This window comes from Triticum urartu, chromosome 5, assembly GCF_003073215.2.
Source record: "Triticum urartu cultivar G1812 chromosome 5, Tu2.1, whole genome shotgun sequence".
Lineage (NCBI taxonomy): Eukaryota > Viridiplantae > Streptophyta > Magnoliopsida > Poales > Poaceae > Triticum > Triticum urartu.
In genome coordinates, this window is record NC_053026.1 from 731454 (window position 1) to 759161 (window position 27708).

Sequence of the window (27708 nt, forward strand, 5' to 3'; positions counted from 1 at the left end):
GAGCTGGCGCTTTGAGTTTGAGGGGTAAATACTTAATGGCGTGGAGATCATCTCCTCGAGCCATATGGATATGGAGGATATAGGCCTCAATCCAGACCCCTGGGTCTGTTGTTCCGTCGTATGCCTCTATGTTTACGGGTTTGAATCCCTTTGGAAATTCATGGTCCAGCACCTAACATAGGGGGTGTGCGGCACCCCTGTATCTGGGTGTACCGCGTTGTTCTAATGTTTGTTGTGTTGCATCGTATGATTGAGCGCGCTTGCGTGGTCCATAGATGGATCTGGTTGCGCCGTCCTTTTGATGCGAGCCCTCGCGTGGATCGCGTATTGGCTTACGTGCGGCGTTGTTTGCCGCTCTATGTTGGCCGTGAGGTCGTCTATCCGGCCAGATGGCCGTTTTAATTTTTGGTTGCGGGGGATCTAAGGCCTCATCATCGAATTCGGGTAGCGACTTCCGCTTCGGGTAGTTCTTGGTGGGGTGATTACCGCCGTACTTCGCTGTTGTGTTGAGCACTTTACTCCATCTAATTCTGAGTGTGTCTTGCGCAGCCTTGAGCCTTTGCTTCTGCTTTTTTAGACTCCTCGCGGTGGCAATGAGCCTTTGATGGGCATTCTATTGCTCCGGGTGTCTGTCCGGTGTGATGTCGTGCGGACTATTACCTTTGACAGGGTCGGGTTGTTTGGTTTGATTCTCCGTGTTGCCGTGGTCCGGCGATGGTTCACTCTGCTCTAACGCTGGGTCTATATGATCGTTGTTTCTACCGAGGCGGGATTTGGAGCGGCGCTTACGCCGCCGCTTTGACTACTTCTCGAGGGGACAACCCTTCGCCGCGTCCTTCCGTTCCTCATCGTCGTCTTCTTTTGGCGTGTCAACCATGTACACGTCATGTGATGAAGTGGGCGTCCAGTGCCCTGTGGGCAGTGGTTCCTGTTCGTCTCCTGCATCGTCGTCCATACCGTGGATGTCTTCGGAGTCAGAGTCGAGCATGTTGGTTAAGTCATCGACAGTGGCTACGAAATGGGTGGTGGGTGGGCGGTGAATTCCTTCGTCATCCGCATCCCAATCCTGCCAGACATATTTCGGCCAGGACTCTCCTGATAAGGAGAGAGACTTTAATGTATTCAGTATGTTGCCGAAGGGCGAGTGCTGAAAGATATCCGCGGAGGTAAACTCCATGATCGGCGCCCAACCGGATTCGATAGGAACGGGCGCAGGCGGTTCAGAGTCCGTGGCCGGAGAAGTATCCGGCAAATCAACAACACGGCTCTCGCGAAGGGTAAGATCGATATTCGGCTCGATCGCCGTTGGGGATGCGGCCTCTGTGGCGGGGTCTATCCACCCGTCCATGGGAGGCGAACTGGCTCCGAATTAAGGGTCGGAGCGGCTGCCGTGTGATCTTGAACACTGTCTGATGGCAGAGCTAAATCGTACTCATCGTGACCGCGTGACGCACAAGGCAGAGGCTCGAATCCGTCGAAGATCAAGTCTCCGCGGATATGGCCGTGTAGTTTAAGCTTCCAAACCTGACCTGGTGGGGGCGTAACTTTCGATCTGCTCCAGATGGCCAAGCGAGTTGGCCCGCAGTGCGAAGCCGCCGAACACAAAGATCTGTCCGGGGAGAAAAGTCTCACCCTGGACTGCATCGCTATCGATGATCGTAGGAGCCATCAAGCCTAACGGCGACGACACAGAGGAACTCTCAATGAAAGCACCAATGTCGGTGTCAAAACCGGCGGATCTCGGGTAGGGGGTCCCGAATGTGCGTCTAAGGCGGATGGTAACAGGAGGCAGGGACACGATGTTTTACCCAGGTTCGGGCCCTCTTGATGGAGGTAAAACCCTACGTCCTGCTTGATTAATATTGATGATATGGGTAGTACAAGAGTAGATCTACCACGAGATCAGAGAGGCTAAACCCTAGAAGCTAGCCTATGGTATGATTGTATGTTATTCTGTCCTACGGACTAAAACCCTCCGGTTTATATAGACACCGGAGAGGGCTAGGGTTACACAAGGTCGGTTACAAAGGAGGAGATATACATATCCGTATTGCCTAGCTTGCCTTCCACACCAAGTAGAGTCCCATCCGGACACGAGACGGAGTCTTCAATCTTGTATCTTCATAGTCCAACAGTCCGAGCAAAGGATATAGTCCGGCTGTCCGGAGACCCCCTAATCCAGGACTCCCTCAAAGCACCCTTCAAGACCTTGTGAGCCTTGTCAAGTAGATCAAACTCCTCTTTGAGTCTAGCAAGATCAACCTCAAGTTCGGCCTTCTCGGATTTTAGCACACGAGAAACAATGAGAACATGATCAAAATCTTTCTTTAACTTAGGATGATGAACGTTGTGTGACTCCTCAAGAGCCAAACGAAGACCACGCTCTTCCTCAAGAGCATTGGAAAGATCCAAGATCTCATCGACATAGTCATGACTATGCCCTTCCATCTTAGAGATGGTATCTTCATGAGCCTCGATCATGTCATTGGCTTCACCAAGTTGTTCCAAGAGAGCAACAAAGTGCTTCTTGGATTTACCCTTAAGTTTACCCATAAAGGCATAAAACTCATTCACCTCCACATTAGCTCCCTCATGTTCATCAATGCTATCCATTGAATAAGGATGATTAATGATGGTAGTTTTGATGTTGGAGGTTACCTTGTTGGTGGCTTTAGCCATGAGGCACTTGGCGGTAATGCTCTCATTGGGTGAGTCGAAGAGAGACACCTGTGGAGTCGTCGCAATGGCAACCGAGGCCATGGCAACCGACTCACCATCTTCATCATCGTCATCATCCTCATTGTACTCTTCTTGTACCACCAATGCCTTGGGGGGAGTCTTCTTGGTGAAGTTGCTCTTGTTGGGGAACGACTTGGCCTTGTCCTTTAGGATGAGCTTGCCACCATTGTCTTCCCTCTTCTCATATGGGCACTCCGCAACAAAATGACTCACATTGCCCCAATTGTAGCAAGTCCTTACACGTTGCTTGCTCTTCGTGCCACTTGAGTTGTTTTTGTTAAAGTTTGGCCTTGAGTTTTTCTTGCTCCAAAATTGCCTTGAAGCAAGTGCCATGTGTTCATGATATGCATACTTTGTATCTTCGGGATTGCCCTCCTCTTCTTCCTCTTCTTCTTCTTCAACGCAGAGTTTGGCCTTCAATGCAAGGTTGGGCTTCTTTGCCCTTTGAGAACGAAGCGCCGCATTGTCGGCGGTCTTGTCCAAAATGTTCATGGCCACAAACTCATCCAACACTTCGCTTGAGGTCAAAGTGTGGAAGTCCGGCCTTTGACGAATGACGGAGGACATGGCCTTGTGGTAGGGCATCATTGCCTTGAGGAATTTGCGCTTGACCCAATTGTCATCCATGTCCTCCCGTGATCTCGGAGTGAGACCGCGAGTTTGGTTACTCTCCTATAAAGCTCACGAGGTTCTTCATCTTCTTTCATTGCAAACTCATCGGCCTCATCTTGCACCACTTCATAGTTGGAGCGTCTTTGGCCAAGGCGAAGGGCCGAAGATGAGGTAGATCTTCGGGTGGAATTGCATCTTGAATGATGAAGAGGGCATTCTCATTGAATTGATTATCCACGGCTTCTCGAGGAGCGAAGTTTCTTGGATCATGCGGATAGAAACCTTCTTCAATGATTCTCCAAAGATTAGTGTTCACATGATTTAAATGACGTTTAAAGCGGTAAGCTCAAGAATCAAAGTCCTCATTTTTCACAATCATAGGGGGAGGACCGGCATGATTCAAATGAGTGGAAGGAACCGGTCCACCATAAACAAGTGGTGGTTCCACATGAGCAAAGATGCCGGTGCCATTCTTACCACTAGAATAAGGAGCCTTTTCGCTACTAGCTTCTCCCTTATCGGAGGTAGCATCCGTCACCTTGTCGGTGGGATTACCCACTTTCAACGGTGCGGTGGATAGTTTAAGCCCTTCAAGGAATTTAGTAAACATGCTTTCAACCTCGGTCTTCATGGAGGTTTTCAATGTCTCCAAGGCCACATTGAACTCCTCACAAGAGACCGAGGTTCCCCCATGGCCCGTAGACGAGATCGGATTCGCACCGGAGTGTTCCTCCACACCGTCTACGGTATCAACCATACTCTTCGGACGGTAAAGTCCTTAATAAAGAGACGAGGCTCTGATACCAATTGAAAGGATCGATATGGTTGACTAGAGGGGGGGTGAATAGGCAACTAATTTTTTTAACTTTTCTTTACCAAATTAAACTTTGCATCAAAGTAGGTTGTCTAGATGTGCAACTAGGTGAGCAACCTATATGATGCAATAACAACAAACAAACAAGCAAGCAAGAGAAGTAACACTAAAATGCTTGCACAAGTAAAGGTAAGAAATAGCCAAGAGTGGATCCGGTGAAGACGAGGATGTGTTACCGAATTTCCTTCCTTTTGAGGGGAAGTACATCTCCGTTAGAGCGGTGTGGAGGCACAATGCTCCCTAAGAAGCCACTAGGGCCACTGTATTCTCCTCACGCCCTCACACAATGCGAGATGCCGTGATTCCACTATTGGTGCCCTTGAAGGCGGCGACCGGACCTTTACAAACAAGGTTGGGGCAATCTCCACAACTTAATCGGAGGCTCCCAACAATACCACGAAGCTTCACCACAATGGACTATGGCTCCGTGGTGACCTCAACCATCTAGGGTGCTCAGACACCCAAGAGTAACAAGATCCGCTAGGGATAGGTGGGGGAATCGAAAATCTCTTGGTGGAAGTGTAGATCGGGGCCTTCTCAACCACTTCCGAGCAAATCAACAAGTTTGATTGGCTAGAGAGATAGATCGGGCGAAAATGGAGCTTGGAGCATTAATGGAGCTTGAGGGGGAAGAGGTAGTCAACGGGGAAGAAGGGGACCCCCTTTTATAGTGGGGGCAACAATCGAACCGTTGCCCCACCAACCAGCCCCGCAGAGGGCGGTAGTACCGCTTGGGGGCGGTACTACCGCTGAGCCAGCGGTACTGCCGCTCCAGCTAGCGGTACTACCGTGCAGAGGAGAGAAAAGGGGACCTGGACCCAGAGTGGTACTACCGCGGTGGTAAGGGCGGTACTACTACTGCGAAGCGGTACTACCACCTCTACTGCCGCAACTAGTGCCGCAAAACCCGACACGAGAAAAAGAGCCCTCGAGTCGAGGCGGTAGGAGCCAGACATGCCAGCAGTAGTACAACTGTGGAGTCACCGGCGGTACTACCGCTGCAGAGCGCTACTACCGCTTGTGACCCCTCAGTGGTACTACCGCTGGGTAGCACGGTACTACCGCTGGGACCCAGACAAGAGAGACAAGATCTCTCCGTCGAAGCTAAAGTCGAGGCAATAGGGCCAGGCAGGGCAGCGGTAGTACAGCTGCGGAGTCACTGGCGGTACTACCGCTGCGGAGCGGTACTGCCGCTTGTGACCCTCGGTGGTACTACCGCTGGGTAGCATGGTACTACCGCTGGGACCCAGACAAGACACACAAGAGAGAAAAGATCTCTCCATCGAAGCGAAAGAGCTCTGAGGGTGAGAAGCGGATGTGTACGTGTTGATTCCACCCAAGCAATACCCCAGCGGACCCCCTCTTGATAGTATGGTGCCCTCTACGCAACTAGTCCACCGAAAGAGAAACAGAAGAGCTACACCGTCTTGAATGACACTCCGAGGGGAAGAAATCGTCTCGTGCCAAGGATGAATCTCTGAAATACTCAAAGCACACGATTAGTCCGCAAACACGTTGTCATCAATCACCAAAACCACATCGAGAGAGATATGCCTCAACACTAACGAAACCACGAAGCTTCACCACAATGGAATATGGCTTCGAGGTGACCTCAACCGTCTAGGGTGCTCAAACACCCAAGAGTAACAAAATCCACACAAGAAAGTATGGGGGAAGCAAATATCCTTTGGTGGTAGTGTAGATCTAGGTCTCCTCCTTCAATCCCTAGCAAGTCAACAAGTTTGAGTGGCTAGAGAGAGAGATCGGGCAAGAGAGCTTGAGGTGCATTAATGGGGAGTGAGAGAGGTCAAAAGGTGAGAGTGGTAGGTGGGAGAAGCACCCTTATATAGCAACCCTAAATTCTAGCCGTTACTGCGTTTTTTGCACTGCAGCGGTACAACCGGTCCTTGTCCCGGTACAACCGGAACTCACGGTGTATCTGCAGAACCCTACTAGGTGGTATAACTGGGCCAGCAGGCGGTAGTACCGGTTAAGAAAATAACCGGACTAACCGCCTAGCCACCGCACAACTACCGCATCAAAACAGAAGCTTGACCGGTACTTGGGCGGTGCATGGCCGGAACAACCGCATGGCCTTGAGCTCTTGGGCGGCTAAGTTCTGAGCGGAAGAACCGCTCAGACCACCGGTGGTACCGGTCATCGAGGAACGACCGGACCAACCGGGCCACTACCGCCCGAGAACCGCATCAAACTAGAGCCTTGAGCGGTACTTGGGCGTTGCATGGCCGGAACCACCGCCCTAGCTTTTGCAGAGCATGGTGGCGGTACCACCGCCCGGAAGCAGCGGTACAACCGCTCGATCAAAGCTGCTGAGCGTCATGACCTAGCGGTACAACCGCTCCAGAGAGCGGTACGACCACTGGGAGGTAGCAGTGAGCAGAAGAAGATAAGGGAAACTCTCTCTCTCACACAACTGAGAAGGACAAAGGAGGGGTGAGGAAGGTGTACGCGAATGGATTCCCCCAATTCTTTCCAATGAGGATTCCCTCTTGATAGTACAGGTTCCCTACGACCAAAGAGATAAAAAGCATAGAGGACATGTCTTCGATCTTTTCCTATGAGAGAGAATAGCTTTCCGATGTAGGCCTAAGCATCGAGAACCTGAAACATTTAGCACAAGATTAGACCAACAAAGGGTTGTCATCATCATCCAAAACATAAAGTAGGGAAATGCCTTTCAATCTCCCCCTTTTTGGTGGATGATGACAACAACACGATTTGCAAGAGAGAAGTCTATGAAATCTAGTCAGAACTCCTCCTAGATGTGTGCCCCAATATGAACTAGCTGTTAGAAAGCATGGGCACACTTTCAGGGCTAGACTCCCCCTAGATGTTATAGACTCACCACTCTAAGAACATAATATGAGAGACAACAACAGATAGATAGCAATAATAATAATGACCGACGATCTGAAATAAAATTAGTAGTAGCACAAGTCTCACACACAGCAAGAAACGAAGCAAGACCACGAACAAAGTTCAACACTAAAGAGAAACACGAGAAAATAAGAAACCCATGCAAATCCCGAGACCTACAGAACCCTCTCCCCCTTTGGCATCAAGACACCAAATAGGAAAAGAGCGAAGCTAGCGTCCCAAAGCTCAGTCGTCCTCCTCTGACTCCTCGGTCGCATCTGGGTCCTCATCAGCAGAGTCTTCATCATCGTCGTGATCGGATTCCTCCATGGCATTGTCAGCTGCAGCAAAAGAGGTGGATGGCTAGGAAGTGGCTTCATCATCAGTCTAGGTGCTGTGGATAGATATCCAACGCTCCTCCGGGGTGATGCTCTTCTCAGAGCCACTCTGAACCGGCATATTGAGGTGCTTCATCATTGCAATTTGGCGACGCCGTGCAAGCTTCTCATTGACATGTGCCGCATACATCTTCTTCTGGATGTCAGTCTGGAGACAAAAGGTCTTCTTCGCCTTGGCAGTGAGCTTGGCCACCCAAGATGGCTTGGCCCCTAGCTCCATCTCAAAGTCCTCATCGTCAGAAGTGGCATAGACATCCTCAGGAGCATTGGCAGGGAAGCGAGGCTCTGCGTGCTTCTTCTTCTTAAGAAGCTTGACCTCATGAATAGTGAGATTGTCTGGAGAAGTGAGGAGCTCTCCAGGACGACGAACAGCCCACACAGAGTTCGGAAAGCACATGACAAATGGAGCATAGATTGGGACCTTACGATAGATGACCATGTTGTACATCTCATGCCACAGTCAATTGGACACATCAAATGTTGCACCAGTCCCCACCATGGTCTTCATAGCAACCATCAAGTCAACCAGATAGCCATGAATCTCATCTTGATTGCCCACCTTGGGCAATAGCACATTACGGAACACTCAGTGCATGATGTCATAGACCTTCTCCAAATCCTTGGATTCTCCAATAATCCCACGGCCCCGAATGTACAAAGGGGCAAGCTTCTCCTTAGGCATGGACTCAGGATGGTCATGAGGACGACTGCCACCCCTTCCTTCCAGACCGGTATCATCATACCCAATAGCATTGCAAAAAGCCCTCCAGGGAACGTGAAAGAGCTCATCACGACACATGAAAGTGAGAGTGCGCGCGTCATCTTCTCCAAAGTGAACCGTGGCATAGAACTGATGGATGAGCTTAACATCAAAGTCACAGTTGACTGACATGAGCTTGACAAGATCAAATTCCTTGCAGAGAGCCAATGCCTCACCAAAATACTCCAAGTTGTTCCTCCAATGGTCAAGATTGAAGGTCCATTGCTTGGCATACCTGTTCTTGTTGTGCTCAAAGAGTTCATGAACAATTTGGACTTGCATCTCATTCCGGAACTGAACGGTGGTCCAACGAGGAGCAATGGGAACTTCATAAGGATTCTTCAAGCGGAAGGCTTCCCAATCCTTGGCTTTCCAACGGTGGAACGGCATTACCGCACGTTGCTTTGCAGCGGCAGACTTTTCACGGTGAGTGGGCTTGGTGGGAATCACAACCTCTTCTTCGTCATCAGACACAACCGGACGCAAGGTCCGTCATGCCCTCTTCTTGGTCTTGCGAGGAGCAGAGCGAGAACTAGAGCCACCTGAACACATGCACAAGGAGAACACAAGAGACCCAACAAAGATGAGAGGATTGCACACACAAATAGAAGAAAAGATATATTGCACAGACTTAGAAAATGAAACAGGGCTACATGGTGCAGATATCCCGGTTGAGTCAGTTCTCCTACCGGTAGTACCGCTCCAGCGGTTGTACCACCCGCAGAGGCGGTAGAACCGCTGAACAGTGGTACTACGGGTAGAGACTAGATTTAACCGCGAAATATGAATCATACTAGCCATATTCTACTCTCAAAGACGTGCAATCTAAGCAGGAGGCAAAAAGTGATCTCTTCCACCCAATAGTTTAAACAATAAACGCGGAATGTCAAGTAATGCCCTAGAACAAGGGGAACAAACCCTAGAATGAAGAACGAAGGTCAAAGGGGCATTACCGGCATCCATGGGAAGAAATCGGGAAGGAGGAGGCCTCCTTGGAGAGGATCCATGGAGACCCCACGGATCCGAAGCGCGAGAAGCACTCCGGGGCAGAGGCAATGGCGGCCGGCGGCTAGGGCACAAGATGGGAAGGGCTGGGGAAGAAAGAAAAGAAACCCCCACCAGCCCCGCGGAGAATATATAGGCCCAAAGTCGCGCGGCGGTTGTACCGCTCAAGGGAGCGGTTGTACCGCGGCCTGGTACGAGCCAGTGGTTACGGGCGGTACTTCCGTCGCCAAGAGGCAGCGGTAGTACCGCCGTAACCAACCGGTAGAACCGGCCAGGCGGACACCCCAGTGGTTGAGCGGTGGAACCACTCAGCCACCGCTGGGAGACTGCCTGGAGAGCACCAGCGGTAGAACCGCCTATGACCCCGGTTGTACCGCCCGGTCACCATCACCAAAGCCATGGACAAGAGTGTGCAATTAGATTAGATGGCTTGAGGAAGGGAAGGCTTAGGATAGAGAAGGCACGGGGAAAAAGGTGGGTCTCCAAGAAAAAAACAAAAAGAAAAAGAAAGAGAACCACACTTGGAGACCCCTACACCTAGCGCCGAAGAAAACAAACTAAGGCACAGACAAGAAGGACTAACACAAGGCACAACACGAACAAGGGGTCAGTGGCCGTAGCCACATATGTATGAGTCAATTGGTAAGGCACCGCGAAGAATTATCCTTGGGCCCATGACCAAAACTCGTCTTTCAACAAGATAATGTGAAAGAGTTGATCAATTTATGCATAATGGGGGGAGGAAGAGTTCATTGAGAGAACACCACTCCCCCTATGTCCATGCCTGCATCTAAACAAGATAACAAGTTGAGTATGGTGGGGTGTGCAAGGGTTCAAGTAGCATTGCTCGAATCAATGATATTTAGCTCATGCCTTAACTCGCGAAATCTTACTTCATCCAATGGCTTCGTGAAAATATCTGCAAGGTTATCATGAGTGTTGACATAGTTGAGCTCGATCTCCCCTCGCCTAATGTGATCCCGGATGAAGTGATACCGAATCTCAATATGCTTCGTCTTGAAGTGTTGCATCGGGTTGAGAGAAATCTTGATGGCACTTTCATTGTCACACCAAAGAGGCACTTTGTCACAAATGACACTGTAATCCTTTAAAGTTTGCCTCATCCATAAAAGTTGAGCACAACAACTACCGGCAGCCACATACTCCACTTCCGTGGACGAGAGAGACACATAACTTTGCTTCTTGGAAGACCAACTCACCAAAGAGCAACCAAGGAATTGGCACCCTCCGGAAGTGGATTTCCTATCCACTTTGTCTCCCGCCCAATCCGAGTCTGAATAACCTACAAGCTTGAAGTTTGCTCCTCTTGGGTACCATAGGCCAAAGTTTGGGGTATGAGCCAAATATCGAAAGATTCGTTTGACCGCCACATAGTGACTTTCCTTAGGTGCAGCTTGAAACCGTGCACAAATTCCCACACTCAACATGATATCCGGTCTAGATGCACAAAGGTAAAGCAAGGAGCCAATCATGGAGCGATATACCTTTTGATCCACTGCTTTACCATTGGGATCAATGTCTAGTTGGCACTTGGTGGGCATGGGAGTGGACGCCGGCTTGACATCACTTAGCTTGAATCTCTTAAGCATGTCTTGAGTGTATCTGGCTTGGTTGATGAAGGTTCCTTCTCTCCTTTGCTTCACTTCAAACCCGAGAAAGAACTTCAACTCTCCCATGGAATACATCTCGAACTTTGAGGTCATGAGAGTGGCAAATTCCTCATTGAAAGCTTTGTTAGGGGAACCAAATATAATATCATCAACATATAATTGGCACACAAACAACTCCCCTTTGACCTTCTTAGTAAAAAGAGTGGGGTCGATTAGCCCAACTTCAAAACCACGGTCTTGTAACAACTCGGTAAGGTGGTCATACCACGCACGTGGGGCTTGTTTAAGGCCATAGAGTGCCTTATCGAGTTGATACACATGATCGGGAAAGTAGGGATCCTCGAACCCGGGGGGTTGCTTGGCATAAACCAATTCATTAATAGGACCATTAAGAAAAGCACTCTTCACATCCATTTGTTGTAACTTAAAGTTATGATGAGAAGCATATGCAATCAACATGCGAATGGATTCAAGACGAGCAATGGGAGCGAAGGTTTCACCGTAGTCGATACCCTCGACTTGGGAGTAGCCTTGTGCTACCAAACGAGCCTTGTTGCGAATGATAATCCCATGAGCATCTTGCTTGTTCCTAAATATCCACTTGGTTCCAATGACATTGTTGTTCACCGTCGGCCTTGGCACCAATCTCCACACTTTGTTGCGCTCGAAGTTGTTGAGTTCTTCATGCATGGCATTGAGCCAATCCGGATCTTCGAGCGCCTCATAGACCTTGTGGGGTTCAACACAAGAGACAAACATGTGATGTTCACAATAATTTGCTAATTGTCTACGAGTGCTTACCCCCTTTCTTAAGCTTCCAAGCACATTCGTCATGAGATGATCCTTGGTGGAGAGCTTGGAAGCAACCTTGGCGGCACGACACTCCAATTCCTCCTCGGTGGTGAGTTGAGGAGCGGTCACTTGATCATCTTGAGCGACGTCTTGAGCTTGTTCTTGATCTTGAACTTGCTCTGAGGAGAGAACTTGACCTTGGGCATCACTTGGTGTGTCATCACCGTCTTGAGCATGATCTTGCCCTTGGTCTTGTTCATGAGGATGAGGGCCTTCACTTTGTTCTTCGAAAATGTGTGGGCCTTGGGTTGGTGATGGCTCCACTTGAGTGGAGCATTGTCCTTCTCCTTCGGCCACAAGGGGTTCCTCAAGGGGTAGGATAAAACCAACACCCATTCTTCTTATGGCTTGAGGAGGAATTTCATAACCTACATCACAAGTGCCACTTTGCTCCACTTGGGAGCCGTTATTCTCATCAAACTCCATGTTACACGTTGAAAGGACATGCGGTGCCCCCATGTGTGGTTTTGGTAATTGATGATAATCTCTATGGACTAACGGTTGCCTTGAGTTTTATTTGAAGCATTTGTCCATAGGATTGTATTGAAGTCCATGTGTTGGTTTCAAGGAGTTTATGAGATGGCTAAAGTGATTTTCAAGGAATTATCCAAAGATTGGTCATGTGTGAGTTGAGATGGCCAAAGTGCTTTTCAAGGAATTATCCAAAGATTGGTCATGTGTGAGTTGAGCTTATTGCAAGCATGTCTTGAAGAATAAGATTGTGTGATCATTCATGTTTACCTTCAAGACATCATCCAAATGAAAAGATTTGGAAAGATTCAATGTTGATCAAGACTAAGTCAAGAGTGAATCAAGTTGATCAACTCACAAAGCATAGAAGAAGTACCGAGAGGGATCAAGTGATCCCATGGTACGGTAAGCATTGTCCATTACGCTTTGTGTACTAACCCATGGTCTACGTGAGAGTTCTTTGTGGGGTTAGGTATGTTTCCATGGTCTTGCGTCAAGAGGAAGATCTCATACAACCCATGGAGGATGACATCAAGTGGTGATCGTCATCAAGTTTGTAGTGTGCAAGTTCAAGTGGAGCAACTCAAAGAGTGGCTCACCCATAATGGAGTATGGGGGAGCAATCAAGCTTGAAGCTTGCCATCCATTGTGGTGTCAATGGAATTGTGAAGATGTGCCAAATAGTGGCTCACCCATAGTGGAGTATGGGGGAGCAATCAACTAGTCTTCATCGAGCCAACACAATCAAGAAAGGTGGTCCAACTTGAGGAAGTCAAGATCATCATCATCTATCTCAAGTGGACTATGTGCAAGGCAAAGGTTTGCCCTTGATAGGTTTTCTATTTTGCCGGTCTCATAGTGGTAGTTGGGAGACCGGGTTGTAGGATCGATTGCCGTACTATCAAGGGGGGCTCTCTAGGGAGTAGCTTGATCGTATCATTAGTCGAGAGCTCAAACCATTGCATCCTTGAATCATCTTTCTTGGTTCTTGTTTGGTTCCTTTTGTGAGTCTTAAAGCTTATGGTCATCTTTATGACAAGCTTGAGTTCATCGAAAACGGAGTTCGCATGCGTCTTCTATGATGTTTTCGGGGTTGGAGGTTTTACCGGTCTTATCCGAGGAAGGGTTCTCACCATTTTATTATGGTCCTTTTCTCATTTGCTTCTTTGTAACACCCTCGATGCGACTATAGCTCCCACATGTCGAGGCACGACTTAGAGACATAATCGCATTGAAGGCATATGTCGCAAGTTAGGCAATCTTCACAACATCCCATGTAATATATAGATAATAAAAGGGGAGATAACATAGTTGGCTTACACTCGCCACGTCAATCAAGTACATAAATAACATTACATCATTCAAACACTCATGGCCCGACTATGGCGCCAAAATAAAAGATAACCCAACATGCGACATGGTCCTGATCACGCCCAACTGGGCACCACTACTGATCATCAGGAAAGGAAACATAGTGTCGTTGAGAGTTCTCGTCGAACTCCCACTTGAGCTCGAGCGCGTCACCTAGAGCGGAATCATCAGGCCCTGCATCTGGTGTAATAGTAATATGTGAGCCACAGGGACTCAGCAATCTCGCACCCTCGCGATCAAGAGTATTTAAGCTTAATAGGTATGGCAAGGTAAATATATGTGGAGCTGCAGCAAGCGACTAGCATATGTGGTGGCTATCCTGTTCGCAAAAGAGAGCGAGAAGAGGAGGCAAAGCGCGAGCGAGAAACTAGAGAGCAACCTGCGCAAGCATTACTCCAACACCGTGTTCACTTTCCGGACTCCGCCGAGAAGAGACCATCATGGTAACTCACACTGTTGATTCATTTTAATTAAGTTAAGGTTCAAGTTATCTACAACCGGACATTAACAAATTCCCATCTGCCCATAACCGTGGGCACGGCTTTCGAAAGTTCAAATCCCTGCAGGGGAGTCCCAACTTAGCCCATGACAAGCTCTCACGGTCAACGAAGGAATAGACCTCCTCCTGAGACGTTCCGATCAGACTCGGTATCTCGATTCTTCAAGACACTTTGACAGGTTAAAACAAATCCAGCAACACCGCCCGAATGTGCCGACAAATCCCGATAGGAGCTGCACATATCTCGTTCTCAGGGCACACTCAGATAGGTCAAGCTACGAGTAAAACCAACCCTCGAGTTTCCCCGAGGTGGCCCCGTAGGCTGCCTGGTTCGGACCAACACTCAGAGGAGCACTGGCTCGGGGGGGGGGTTAAAATAAGATGACCCTCGGGCTCCGGAAACCCAAGGGAAAAAGAGGCTAGGTGGCAAATGGTAAAACCAAGGTTGGGCATTGCTGGAAAAGCTTTAATCAAGGTGAACTATCAAGGGGTTCCCATTATAACCCAACCGCGTAAGGAACGCAAAATCCGGGAACATAACACCGATATGACGGAAACTAGGGCGGCAAGAGTGGAACAAAACACTAGGCGAGAGGCCGAGCCTTCCACCATTTACCAAGTATATAGATGCATTAAGATAACATGGCAATATAATGATATCCCAACAAGAAAATAATGTTCCAACAAGGAACGGTCTCCAATCTTCGCCTGCAACTAGCAACGCTATAAGAGGGGCTGAGCAAAGCGGTAACATAGCCAATCAACGGTTTGCTAGGACATGATGGGTTAGAGGTTTGGCATGGCAATTTGGGAGGCTTGAAAGCAAGTGGTAGGCATCGTAGCATTGGCATAGCAAAAGAGCGAGCATCTAGCAAAGCAAAGATAGTAGTGATTTCGAGGGTATGATCATCTTGCCTGCAAAGTTGTCAGAGTTGACTGGATCCTCGAAAGCAAACTCAACGGGCTCCTCGTTAGCGAACTCGTCTCCTGGCTCTACCCAAACAAGACAAACAAGCAACAAGGACACAATCAACCACGTGCAAGGATCAAACAACATGATGCAAGGATGGTATGCTATGCGGGATGCGATGCGGGATGCATATGCAAGATTTGACAAGGGATGCATGAACCTGGCCTCAGCTTGGAAATCCAAGTGTGCCACTGGAAAGATGAGATGAAATCGCTTGAAAACGATATAAAGAACGCCGGAATCGGAGTTACGGTTTGGAAATGGCAAGCGATTCAAATATGACACCGGTCTGCGATTTACAACAAGTAGCCATCTAAATGCAATGAGATGAACAAGCTACAGCACCCAAACATGGCAAAAAAATACATGGAAGGGATGCGTTCATGATGCTTAACAAAAGTCTAGCTCTGAGCTACGGCCAATTCATCCATTAACAGGTTCAAACAAGCATGGCAGAAATGCATATGGTAAACAGATCTCAGACTTAGTGAAATTAACACTTGTCTGGAATTTCATATCAGATAGCACTCTTCGGAGCAACAACACTACATGCTACAGGACCTGAACATGGCAAAGTAAAGCATGGCATGGAGCTACTCAAAGAGCTTAACAAAAGTCCCTTAGTGACCTTGAGCCAAAAGGGATCAGAAAATACAATTGCAAGCATGTGAACATGGCAAAAACATAATCAATTCTCAGACTGTGAAAAATTGGAGCATGCTGAAACAGATATCAAGTAGGCATGTTTATGAGCTCGATGCACTCAGTACAGAGAAAGTCATGACAAGCTAAGCATACACCCACCGAGAATACACAAAATGCAAGCTAGACATGGCAAGAACAATAGCATAGCATGCACGGATCAACTACAACATCCTCGGCAAAATCGCTAACAAGTAGACAATCTGCCCAGATTCACGAAGTAGCAACAGTAGAGCTCGATTGACTCAAGCTAGGGTGCTCCATAATTGCAACCAAATACATGGATGGATAGAGCACTAAAAGATTAACAAAACATCCTTACTGATCATCCTCAAAAGAGGCACGGATCACTAGGAAACAACATGAACATATCGCCATATGAGATAAACAGGTCAAGGACTTGGTGGAAATGCTAAGTCCCTGAAATCAGCATTACCAAGTGCCTCACTTTGCAAGCTTGTGCTAGTCACCACACAAATCACAATAATACATGGGTTGCACCTCTGGAAAGATGGCAAAACCCTTAATAAAACATATGTAGAGCTCCAGGTCATATCATGCACAGAATAATCATGGCAAAAATGACAAATATCTAAATGGAGCAGCAGATCTGACAAATATCTCAAGTAGCACTCTTCTAACAGCATTTCGGGCATCAAGATGAACTCAAATGAAAATGATGCAATGGAATGAAATGATGTAATCTCCGAGACGAACATTTTGATATGCTATATGCCAAAAACGGAGCTACGGATGCGGAGATATAACATGATGAAAATCGCCAATTATTAGGGTTTGGGACGAAAAAGTCAACCCCGATTCTCAGATCTGGATCCGGCGCGAGGATCGAGGAGATCGCCGGATCCAAGCTCCTGTTCGCCGGAGTAAAGCCGTCCGGAGCTTGTGGCGGCGAGAAGAAGGCGGCGCCGGCGCGGCGGCGCCCACCGGCGACGAGGCGGCGCGGGGCAGACCCGGGGCGGGGCGGCGGAGATTGCCGGGGTCGTCGACGGCGGCGAGGGGCGCGGTGGCCGGCGCGGTGACCTGCGGTGGGGAAGAGAGGCGCGGGGCGGCGCGGCTCTCCCAGGCGGCGGGGCGGCGAGAAGCCCGGTCGGGCGGTGGGGAGGGCCGGCCGCGGGCTTCCGCGGGCCACGGTGGCGGAGATGGGCGGGATGTCACGTGGCAGGTGGCGACTGGTCAGCGGCGATGGGCGGACGTGTCCGGCCCGATTCGGACACGTCCGGCGGCGAGGAGAGCTGATTCTAGGGTTTCGGGGGAGAAGGAGATCCGGATTTCGGAGGTGGTCTTTATATAGGCATAGGAGGAGCTAGGAGAGTCCAAATGAGGTGCGGTTTTCGGCCACACGATCGTGATCGAACGCTCTAGATGATGGAGAGGGTTTTGGTGGGTTTTGGGCCAAAGTGGAGGGGTGTTGGGCTGCAACACACACGAGGCCTTTTCGGTCCCTCGGTTAACCGTTGGAGCATCAAACGAAGTCCAAATGGTACGAAACTTGACAGGTGGTCTACTGGTAGTAAACCAAGGCCACTTGGCAAGTCTCGGTCCAATTCGGAAATGTTTAATCCCCACACACGAAAGAAAGGTAGAAATGACCACCGGAGGAGAACGAAGCGCCGGAATGCAAAACGGACAACGGGGAAAATGCTCGAATGCATGAGATGAACACGTATGCAAATGCAATGCACATGATGACATGATATGAGATGCATGACAACGATAACAACACACGGAGACAAAGACCCGAACCCGAGAAAATAAAATAACTTAACGCTGGAAACGGCAAGAGTTGGAATACATATTGGGTAAGTTACATCCGGGGTGTTACAACACTCCACCACTACGAAAGGATCTCGTCCCGAGATCTAGGACTGAAAGAACGCCGGGTATTCAGAACGGAGGTGATCCTCGCGTTCCCAGGTAGCTTCACGGTCGGAATGGTGTGACCACTTGACTTTGAGGAATTTGATTGACTTGTTGCAAGTCTTGCGTTCAGACTCTTCAAGAATAGCAACGGGGTGCTCACGATAGGAGAGATCTTCTTGGAGCTCAATGTCCTCGAAGTTGACGGTGTGGTCAGGAGTCTTGAAGCACTTTCGGAGCTGAGAGACATGGAACACATCATGAACATTTGCAAAGTTTGAAGGAAGCTCGAGTTGATAGGCGAGATCGCCTCTCTTGCTGACAATCTTGAAAGGTCCCACGTATCTGGGTGCAAGCTTCCCTTTGATACCGAAGCGACAAGTACCTTTCATTGGAGAGACGCGGAGGTAAACATGATCTCCGATCTCGAAAGCCAAATCACGGTGCTTACTATCATAGTAGCTCTTCTGGCGGGATTGGGCTGCTTTGAGGTTATCTCGAATGACTTTGCACATTTCCTCTGCCTCTGTGATTAAGTCATTACCCAAAAGCTGGCGTTCACCGGTTTCGGACCAGTTGAGAGGGGTACGGCACTTCCTGCCATACAGAATTTCAAATGGGGCCTTGCCCAAACTTGCTTGAAAACTGTTGTTGTAGGAGAATTCAGCATAAGGAAGCCAATCCTCCCACTTCATGCCGAAGGAGATCACACAAGCCCTGAGCATATCTTCAAGAATCTGGTTGACACGCTCGACTTGACCGCTAGTTTGAGGATGGAAAGCTGTGCTGAAGCGGATGTTGGTGCCCATGGCCTTCTGAAAAGAATCCCAAAACTTGGAGGTAAAGATGCTGCCACGGTCTGAAGAGATCACTTGTGGAATACTGTGCAGAGAGACAATTCGAGAGGTATAGAGCTCCACCAATTGAGCTGCAGTGATTGACTCTTTGATAGGCAGAAAATGAGCCACTTTAGTGAGTTTGTCGATGACAACGAATATAGCATCATTGCCACGCTTGGACTTTGGAAACCCAGTCACGAAGTCCATTTTAATGTGGTCAAACTTCCATTCTGGAATGGCAAGAGGTTGGAGGAGACCAGCTGGACTTTGGTGTTCTGCCTTCACTCTTCTGCAGACATCACACTCATTCACGAATTGAGCAATCTCGCGCTTCATTTGAGTCCACCAATAAGCCTGCTTGAGGTCCTGATACATCTTCATGCTCCCAGGGTGGATGGAGAGGAGAGAATTTTGAGCCTCGTTCATGATCACTTTACGGAGGTCACCTTTGGGTACAACAATACGATCCTCGAAGAAGAGAGTGTCCTTGTCGTCAAGGCGGTAGCACTTGTACTTGGGTTGACTCTTGGCAATCCCAATCTTCACCTTTTTCACCATAGCATCAAGAAGCTGAGCTTGGCGAATCTGGTCTTCCAAGGTAGGAGAGACTTGAAGGTTGGCGAGGAAACCTTGAGGAACAACTTGCAGATTAAGTTTGCGGAAAGCTTCACAAAGCTCGGGTTGATAAGGCTTGAGAATCAGACTGTTGCAATAAGCCTTTCTGCTCAATGCGTCAGCAATCACATTGGCCTTGCCTGGAGTATACTCGATACTCGGATTATACTCTTGAATCATTTCGACCCATCGAGTTTGCCTGAGGTTGAGATTAGGCTGAGTGAAGATGTACTTGAGACTCTTGTGGTCAGTGAAGATGTCCACTTTTCTTCCCAATAAGAGATGTCTCCAAGTCAAAAGAGCATGCACAACTGCCACCAACTCGAGATCATGAGTGGGGTAGTTCTTCTCATTAGGCTTCAACTGGCGAGAGGTATAAGCAACAACTTTCTTCTCTTGCATCAATACTGCGCCAAGACCTTGGAGAGAGGCATCACAAAAGACCTCGTATGGCTTGGATTCATCAGGCGGAGTCAGAACTGGAGCAGTGATCAATTTCTCTTTCAAAGTGTTGAAAGCAATGTCACACTCCGGAGACCAAACATACTTGACGTGCTTCTGGAGAAGATTAGAGAGAGGCTTCGCGATCTTAGAAAAGTTTTCAACGAATCTTCGACAGTAGCTTGCGAGACCGAGGAAGCTACGAAGTTGCTTCACATTCTGAGGAGGTTCCCAATTCACAATTGCAGACACCTTCTCAGGATTCACCGCAATGCCCTTGGCAGAGATGATATGACCAAGATAAAGAACCTCATCGAGCCAAAATTCGCACTTAGAGAACTTGGCGTAGAACTGGTGTTCCCTCAGCTTATCGAGTACCAAACACAAGTGCTTGGCATGATCTTCCTTGTTCTTCGAGAAAACCAGAATGTCGTCGAGATAGACCAAAACGAAGTCATTGGTGTAGGCGTTGAAGATGAAGTTCATCATGCGAGAGAACGTCGGAGGAGCATTGATGAGGCCAAAAGACATGACAGTGTATTCGTATGAACCATAGCTTGTCCTGAAAGCTGTCTTGGGAATATCTTGCTCACAGATTCGAATCTGATGATAACCCATACGGAGATCAAGCTTGGAGAATACTTGGGAACCTTTGAGTTGTTCGAATAGCTCATTGTTGTTAGAAAGTGGGTATTTGTTCTTGATGGTCTTCTTGTTCAATGGACGGTAATCAACACAAAGCCGGTCCGTTCCATCCTTCTTCTGCACAAAAAGAATACCACAACCCCACGGAGAAGAACTAGGGCGGATGAGACCCATTCTCTCTTGAATATCGAGTTGCTTCTTCAGCTCCTTCAACTCTTCAGGTCCGAGCTTGTAAGGACGCTTGCACACTGGTTCTGTGCCAGGCTCAAGATCAATGACAAATTCAACTGGCCGGTGCGGAGGCATTCCTGGAAGCTCTTCTGGAAAGACGTCTTGATATTCGCAAATGACTGGAATTTGCGAGATAGCATCCAGTTCACCCTTCTCATTGAGAGAAAACAGACGGATGGTATCATCACGAGCGGCAAAGACAATTACATCCTCAGACGAATGAGTCAATTGAATCTGCCTGGCTGCACAGTCAAGATGTGCCTTGTGCTTAGAAAGCCAATCCATTTCAAGAATAAGATCAATATCCGAGTTGCCAAGAACCATTGGGGAAGAAAGAAACTTGTAGTCGCCCAAGGTGATAGTAACATCTGGCACCTCCAGACTTGCACTCAAACGTTTGCCAGGAGAAATGATATCCATTTGTTTACCCAAATGGGACGAAATGAACTCATGCTTGTTAAAAAATGGCTTTGACATGAAACAATGCGATGCACCAGTGTCAAAAAGAACTCTTGCGGGAATATCGTTAACAGGAAGGTTACCCATAATGACATCTGACGAATCCTCTGCCTGAGCTGCGTTCATCAAGTTGACCTTGTCGTGCTTGGGGTTATGCTTGACCACAGCTGTACTTGCCGATCTGACAGGAGAAGGAGGAGGAAGACGCCTATGGTTGAGACACTTGTTGGCATAGTGACCCTTCTGTTGGCACTTGTTGCACGTGACCTCTGAAAGCGGACGTTGGAACAGAGCACTCGATCTTGGAGCTTGAGACGAAGTCTTGTTCTGAAAGCCAGGGTTGGGTGGGTGGGAAGATCCACTGCCACCTTTGCTCTTCTACTGATAGGCTGACGGAACGGAAGAGGAGGAAGCCAATACTTCTGTTGCTTGGCCACTTGAGTAGAGGAAGAAGGAGTAACATCTCTGACTCGCTTCTTGGAAGCATCACACCTCAATTGAGCAGCCTCTTGCTTCAACGCCATGTTGTAGAACTCATCGTACCTCAAGGGCTCAAAGAGAACAAGAGCTAGCTGAATTTCTTCTCTGAGACCACCCCTGAACTGGTATATCATGCTCTTCTCATCAGGGACGTCCTGCTTAGCAAAGCGGGCGAGCTTTTGAAACAACTTGTTGTAGTCATAGACAGACAAAGAGCCTTGCTTCAGGTTGCGGAATTCCTTACGCTTGCTTTCAACCACGCTCTGAGGGATATGGTGAGCTCTGAAATCTTGACGGAATTCATCCCAGGTAATTACACGTCCACCTCTGGAATCCTTGTACTGCTGGAACCATTCTGCAGCTTGATCTTTGAGTTGGAAGGAAGCGAACTTGACGAAGTCCTCAGGCCTGATGTTACTGCACTCGAAATGCTTGCACAGATCCACAAGCCAATCGTCAGCATCGGTTGCCTCAACACAATTGCTGAAAGTCTTTGGCCCGTTAGTAAGGAACTGGTTGAGTATAGCAAAGTGATTCTGATTGTTGCCTTGGTTCCCTTGGTTGCGTTCATTGCGCTCTTGGAGAATTTGCATGATCAACTGTGTGTTTGCATTGGTTGCGGCCATCACAGCTTGCCATGCCTCCGGAGGAGGTGGAGGTGGTGGCGGATCTTGATTCTGATTCTGATTGGTGCTCTTAGCGGGAGCCATCCTGAAGAGGTTGACCACCGTTAGTACATAGACAGATAAAATGAAGCTGAATCCAACGGAATGAAAATTGCAACATATAGTCCTCACATCCAAACAAAATGAACGAATGCATTCCTCTTGAAATGGTCACATACCCATAAATTGAGAAGCCACTTAGAATTAAGGTAGAGAAATAAATCAACAAGGTACGGATCAAGAACGAATACTCGGTAAGAAATCCCAATCTCAAACCAAATATCCGTGGAAGAAGAACTAGAGCTACAAGAATTCCCACCTATGAAACTCCCGAACCTTTCCGGTTATGCAATCAGGTGTTGGGGATACAGGGGAAGCATAATATCTCACCCAAATCTAACAAATCCTACATCTAGCTGTATCCGTCCTTCAACACATAACCGAGAAAAACTTCGGAAACCATCTACCTCAACCTTCGAAAAGCATCCGTTATACAAGTTATGGCGATACTCCCGAACTCCCGCCCCAGTACTGGGTGGCGTCGAGGTTATCTCACCAACGAACTGCATAAAAGAGATTTTCGATGTCGGCGTACTAGACTCAGGTATTCCAGAACTGCAACGATAAAATTATGACGACAACACCTCAGAGCTCAACTCCCCGGGACGCTTCCACAAAACCCCTGACAGGAGGCACCAAGACAATGTTCTCATCATAAAACCATCGGAACGATTCCAAGATACCCGCGTGATCCTAAATTTTTTTTAGTGAAATTTTAGAATAGAAGAGTCAAAACTCTATGTCAGGATGCCTTACCAGAGCGATGAGGAGACTGGGAAGTAAAAAGAATTCCTAAACTCTCCGATATATAATTCCTAAATGACTCAAAAACATTTTTCTAGACACAACTCGGCTACTAAAAACGATCAAGCAATGGGGCTCCTAAGGTCGGGGAAGGCTCTGATACCAACTTGTAACACCCTCGATGCGACTATAGCTCCCACGTGTCGAGGCACGACTTAGAGACATAATCGCATTGAAGGCATATGTCGCAAGTTAGGCAATCTTCACAACATCCCATGTAATATATAGATAATAAAAGGGGAGATAACATAGTTGGCTTACACTCGCCACGTCAATCAAGTACATCAATAACATTACATCATTCAAACACTCATGGCCCGACTACGGCGCCAAAATAAAAGATAACCCAACATGCGACACGGTCCCGATCACCCCCAACTGGGCACCACTACTGATCATCAGGAAAGGAAACATAGTATTGTTGAGAGTCCTCGTCGAACTCCCACTTGAGCTCGAGCGCGTCACCTGGAGCGGAATCGTCAGGCCCTGCATCTGGTGTAATAGTAATCTGTGAGCCACAGGGACTCAGCAATCTCGCACCCTCGCGATCAAGACTATTTAAGCTTAATAGGTATGGCAAGGTAAATATACGTGGAGCTGCAGCAAGCGACTAGCATATGTGGTGGCTATCCTGTTCGCAAAAGAGAGCGAGAAGAGGAGGCAAAGCGCAAGCGAGAAACTAGAGAGCAACCTGCGCAAGCATTACTCCAACACCGTATTCACTTCCCGGACTCCGCCGAGAAGAGACCATCATGGTAACTCACACTGTTGATTCATTTTAATTAAGTTAAGGTTCAAGTTATCTACAACCGGACATTAACAAATTCCCATCTGCCCATAACCACGGGCACGGCTTTCGGAAGTTCAAATCCCTGCAGGGGAGTCCCAACTTAGCCCATGACAAGCTCTCACGGTCAACGAAGGAATAGACCTCCTCCTGAGATGTTCCGATCAGACTCGGTATCTCGGTTCTTCAAGACACCTCGACAGCTTAAAACAAATCCAGCAACACCGTCCGAATGTGCCGACAAATCCCGATAGGAGCTGCACATATCTCGTTCTCAGGGCACACTCAGATAGGTCAAGCTACAAGTAAAACCAACCCTCGAGTTTCCCCGAGGTGGCCCCGCAGGCTGCCTGGTTCAGACCAACACTCAGAGGAGCACTGGCCCCGGGGGGGGGGGGTTAAAATAAGATGACCCTCGGGCTCCGGAAACCCAAGGGAAAAAGAGGCTAGGTGGCAAATGGTAAAACCAAGGTTGGGCATTGATGGAAAAGCTTTAATCAAGGTGAACTATCAAGGGGTTCCCATTATAACCCAACCGCGTAAGGAACGCAAAATCCGGGAACATAACACCGATATGACGGAAACTAGGGCGGCAAGAGTGGAACAAAACACTAGGCGAGAGGCCGAGCCTTCCACCCGTTACCAAGTATATAGATTCATTAAGATAACATGGCAATATAATGATATCCCAACAAGAAAATAATGTTCCAACAAGGAATGGTCTCCAATCTTCACCTGCAACTAGCAACGCTATAAGAGGGGCTGAGCAAAGCGGTAACATAGCCAATCAACGGTTTGCTAGGACATGGTGGGTTAGAGGTTTGGCATGGCAATTTGGGAGGCTTGAAAGCAAGTGGTAGGCATCTTAGCATTGGCATAGCAAAAGAGCGAGCATCTAGCAAAGCAAAGATAGTAGTGATTTCGAGGGTATGATCATCTTGCCTGCAAAGTTGTCAGAGTTGACTGGATCCTCGAAAGCAAACTCAATGGGCTCCTCGTTAGCGAACTCGTCTCCCGGCTCTACCCAAACAAGACAAACAAGCAACAAGGACACAATCAACCACGTGCAAGGATCAAATAACATGATGCAAGGATGGTATGCTATGCGGGATGCGATGCGGGATGCATATGCAAGATTTGACAAGGGATGCATGAACCTGGCCTCAACTTGGAAATCCAAGTGTGCCACTGGAAAGATGAGATGAAATCACTTGAAAACGATATAAAGAACGCCGGAATCGAAGTTACGGTTTGGAAATGGCAAGCGATTCAAATATGACACCGGTCTGCGATTTACAGCAAGTAGCCATCTAAATGCAATGAGATGAACAAGCTACAGCACCCAAACATGGCAAAAAAATACATGGAAGGGATGCATTCATGATTCTTAACAAAAGTCTAGCATTGAGCTACAGCCAATTCATCCATTAACAGGTTCAAACAAGCATGGCAAAAATGCATATGGTAAACAGATCTCAGACTTAGTGAAATTAACACTTGTCTGGAATTTCAGATCAGATAGCACTCTTCGGAGCAACAACACTACATGTTACAGGACCTGAACATGGCAAAGTAAAGCATGTCATGGAGCTACTCAAAGAGCTTAACAAAAGTCCCTTAGTGACCTTGAGCCAAAAGGGATCAGAAAATACAATTGCAAGCATGTGAACATGGCAAAAACATAATTAGTTCTCAGACTTTGTGAAAAACTGGAGCATGCTGAAACAGATATCAAGTAGGCATGTTTACGAGCTCGATGCACTCACTACAGAGCAAGTCATGACAAGATAAGCATACACCCACCGAGAATACACAAAATGCAAGCTAGACATTGCAAGAACAATAGCATAGCATGCACGGATCAACTACAACATCCTCGGCAAAATCGCTAACAAGTAGACAATCTGCCCAGATTCACGAAGTAGCAACAGTAGAGCTCGATTGACTCAAGATAGGGTGCTCCATAATTGCAACCAAAGACATCGATGGATAGAGCACTACAAGATTAACAAAACATCCTTACTGATTATCCTCAAAAGAGGGACAGATCACTAGGAAACAATATGAACATATCACCATATGAGATAAACAGGTCAAGGACTTGGTGGAAATGCTAAGTCCCTGAAATCAGCATTACCAAGTGCCTCACTTTGCAAGCTTGTGCTAGTCACCACACACATCACAAAAATACATGGGTTGCACCTCTGGAAAGATGGCAAAACCCTTAACAAAACATATGTAGAGCTCCAGGTCATATCATGCACACAATAATCATGGCAAAAATGACAAATATCTAAATGGAGCAGCAGATCTGACAAATATCTCAAGTAGCACTCTTCTAACAGTATTTCGGGCATCAAGATGAACTCAAATGAAAATGATGCAATGGAATGAAATGATATACTCTCTGAGGCGAACATTTTGATATGCTATATGCCAAAAACGGAGCTACGGATGCGGAGATATTGTTGGAAATATGCCCTAGAGGCAATAATAAAAGTATTATTATTATATTTCTTTGTTCATGATAATTGTCTTTATTCATGCTATAACTGTATTATCCGGAAATCGTAATACACGTGTGAATACATAGACCATAATATGTCCCTAGTAAGCCTCTAGTTGACTAGCTCGTTGATCAACAGATAGTCATGGTTTCCTGGCTATGGACATTGGATGTCATTGATAACGGGATCACATCATTAGGAGAATGATGTGATGGACAAGACCTAATCCTAAGCATAGCACAAGATCGTGTAGTTCGTTTGCTAGAGCTTTTCCAATGTCAAGTATATTTTCCTTTAACCATGAGATCGTGTAACTCCCGGATACCGTAAGAGTGCTTTGGGTGTATCAAACATCACAACGTAACTGGGTGACTATAAAGGTGCACTATAGGTATTTCTGAAAGTGTCTATTGGGTTGACACGGATCGAGACTGGGATTTGTCACTCCATATAACGGAGAGGTATCACTGGGCCCACTCGGTAATGCATCATCATAATGAGCTCAAAGTGACCAAGTGTCTGGTCACGGGATCATGCATTACGGTACGAGTAAAGTGACTTGCCGGTAACGAGACTGAACAAGGTATTGGGATACCGACGATCGAGTCTCGGGCAAGTAACATACCGATTGACAAAGGGAATTGTATACGGGGTTGTTTAATCCTCGACATCATGGTTCATCCGATGAGATCATCGTGGAGCATGTGGGAGCCAACATGGGTATCCAGATCCCGCTGTTGGTTATTGACCGGAGAGTCGTCCCGGTCATGTCTGCATGTCTCCCGAACCCGTAGGGTCTACACACTTAAGGTTCGGTGACGCTAGGGTTGTGAAGATATGTATATGCAGTAACCCGAATATTGTTCGGAGTCCCGGATGAGATCCCGGACGTCACGAGGAGTTCCGGAATGGTCCGGAGGTAAAGAATTATATATAGGAAGTGCTGTTTCGGCCATCGGGAGAAGTTTCGGGGTTATCGGTATTGTACCGGGACCACCGGAGGGGGTCCCGGGGGCCCACCAGGTGGGGCCACCTGTCCCGGGGGGCCACATGGGCTGTAGGGGGTGCGCCTTGGCCTAGATGGGCCAAGGGCACCAGCCCCAAAAGCCCATGCGCCTAGGGTTCCACTTAAGGGAAGAGTCCCAATGGTGGAAGGCACCTCTAGGTGCCTTGGGGGGGGGGAGGGAAACCTCCCCTTGGCTGCCGCACCTAGGAGATTGGATCTCCTAGGCTGGCGCACCCCCCCTTGGCCCTCCTATATATAGTTGAGGAGAGGGAGGACTTCATACCTCAGCCTTTGGTGCTTCCCTCTCCCCTGTTACATCTCTCCCTCGTAGTACACGGCGAAGCCCTGCTACTGTGACGCCCTGCATCCACCACCACGCCGTCGTGTTGCTGGATCTTCATCAACCTCTCCTTCCCCCTTGCTGGATCAAGAAAGGAGGAGACGTCATCCGTTCCGTACGTGTGTTGAACGCGGAGGTACCGTCCGTTCGGTGCTAGGATCTCCGGTGATTTGAATCACGTCGTGTTCGA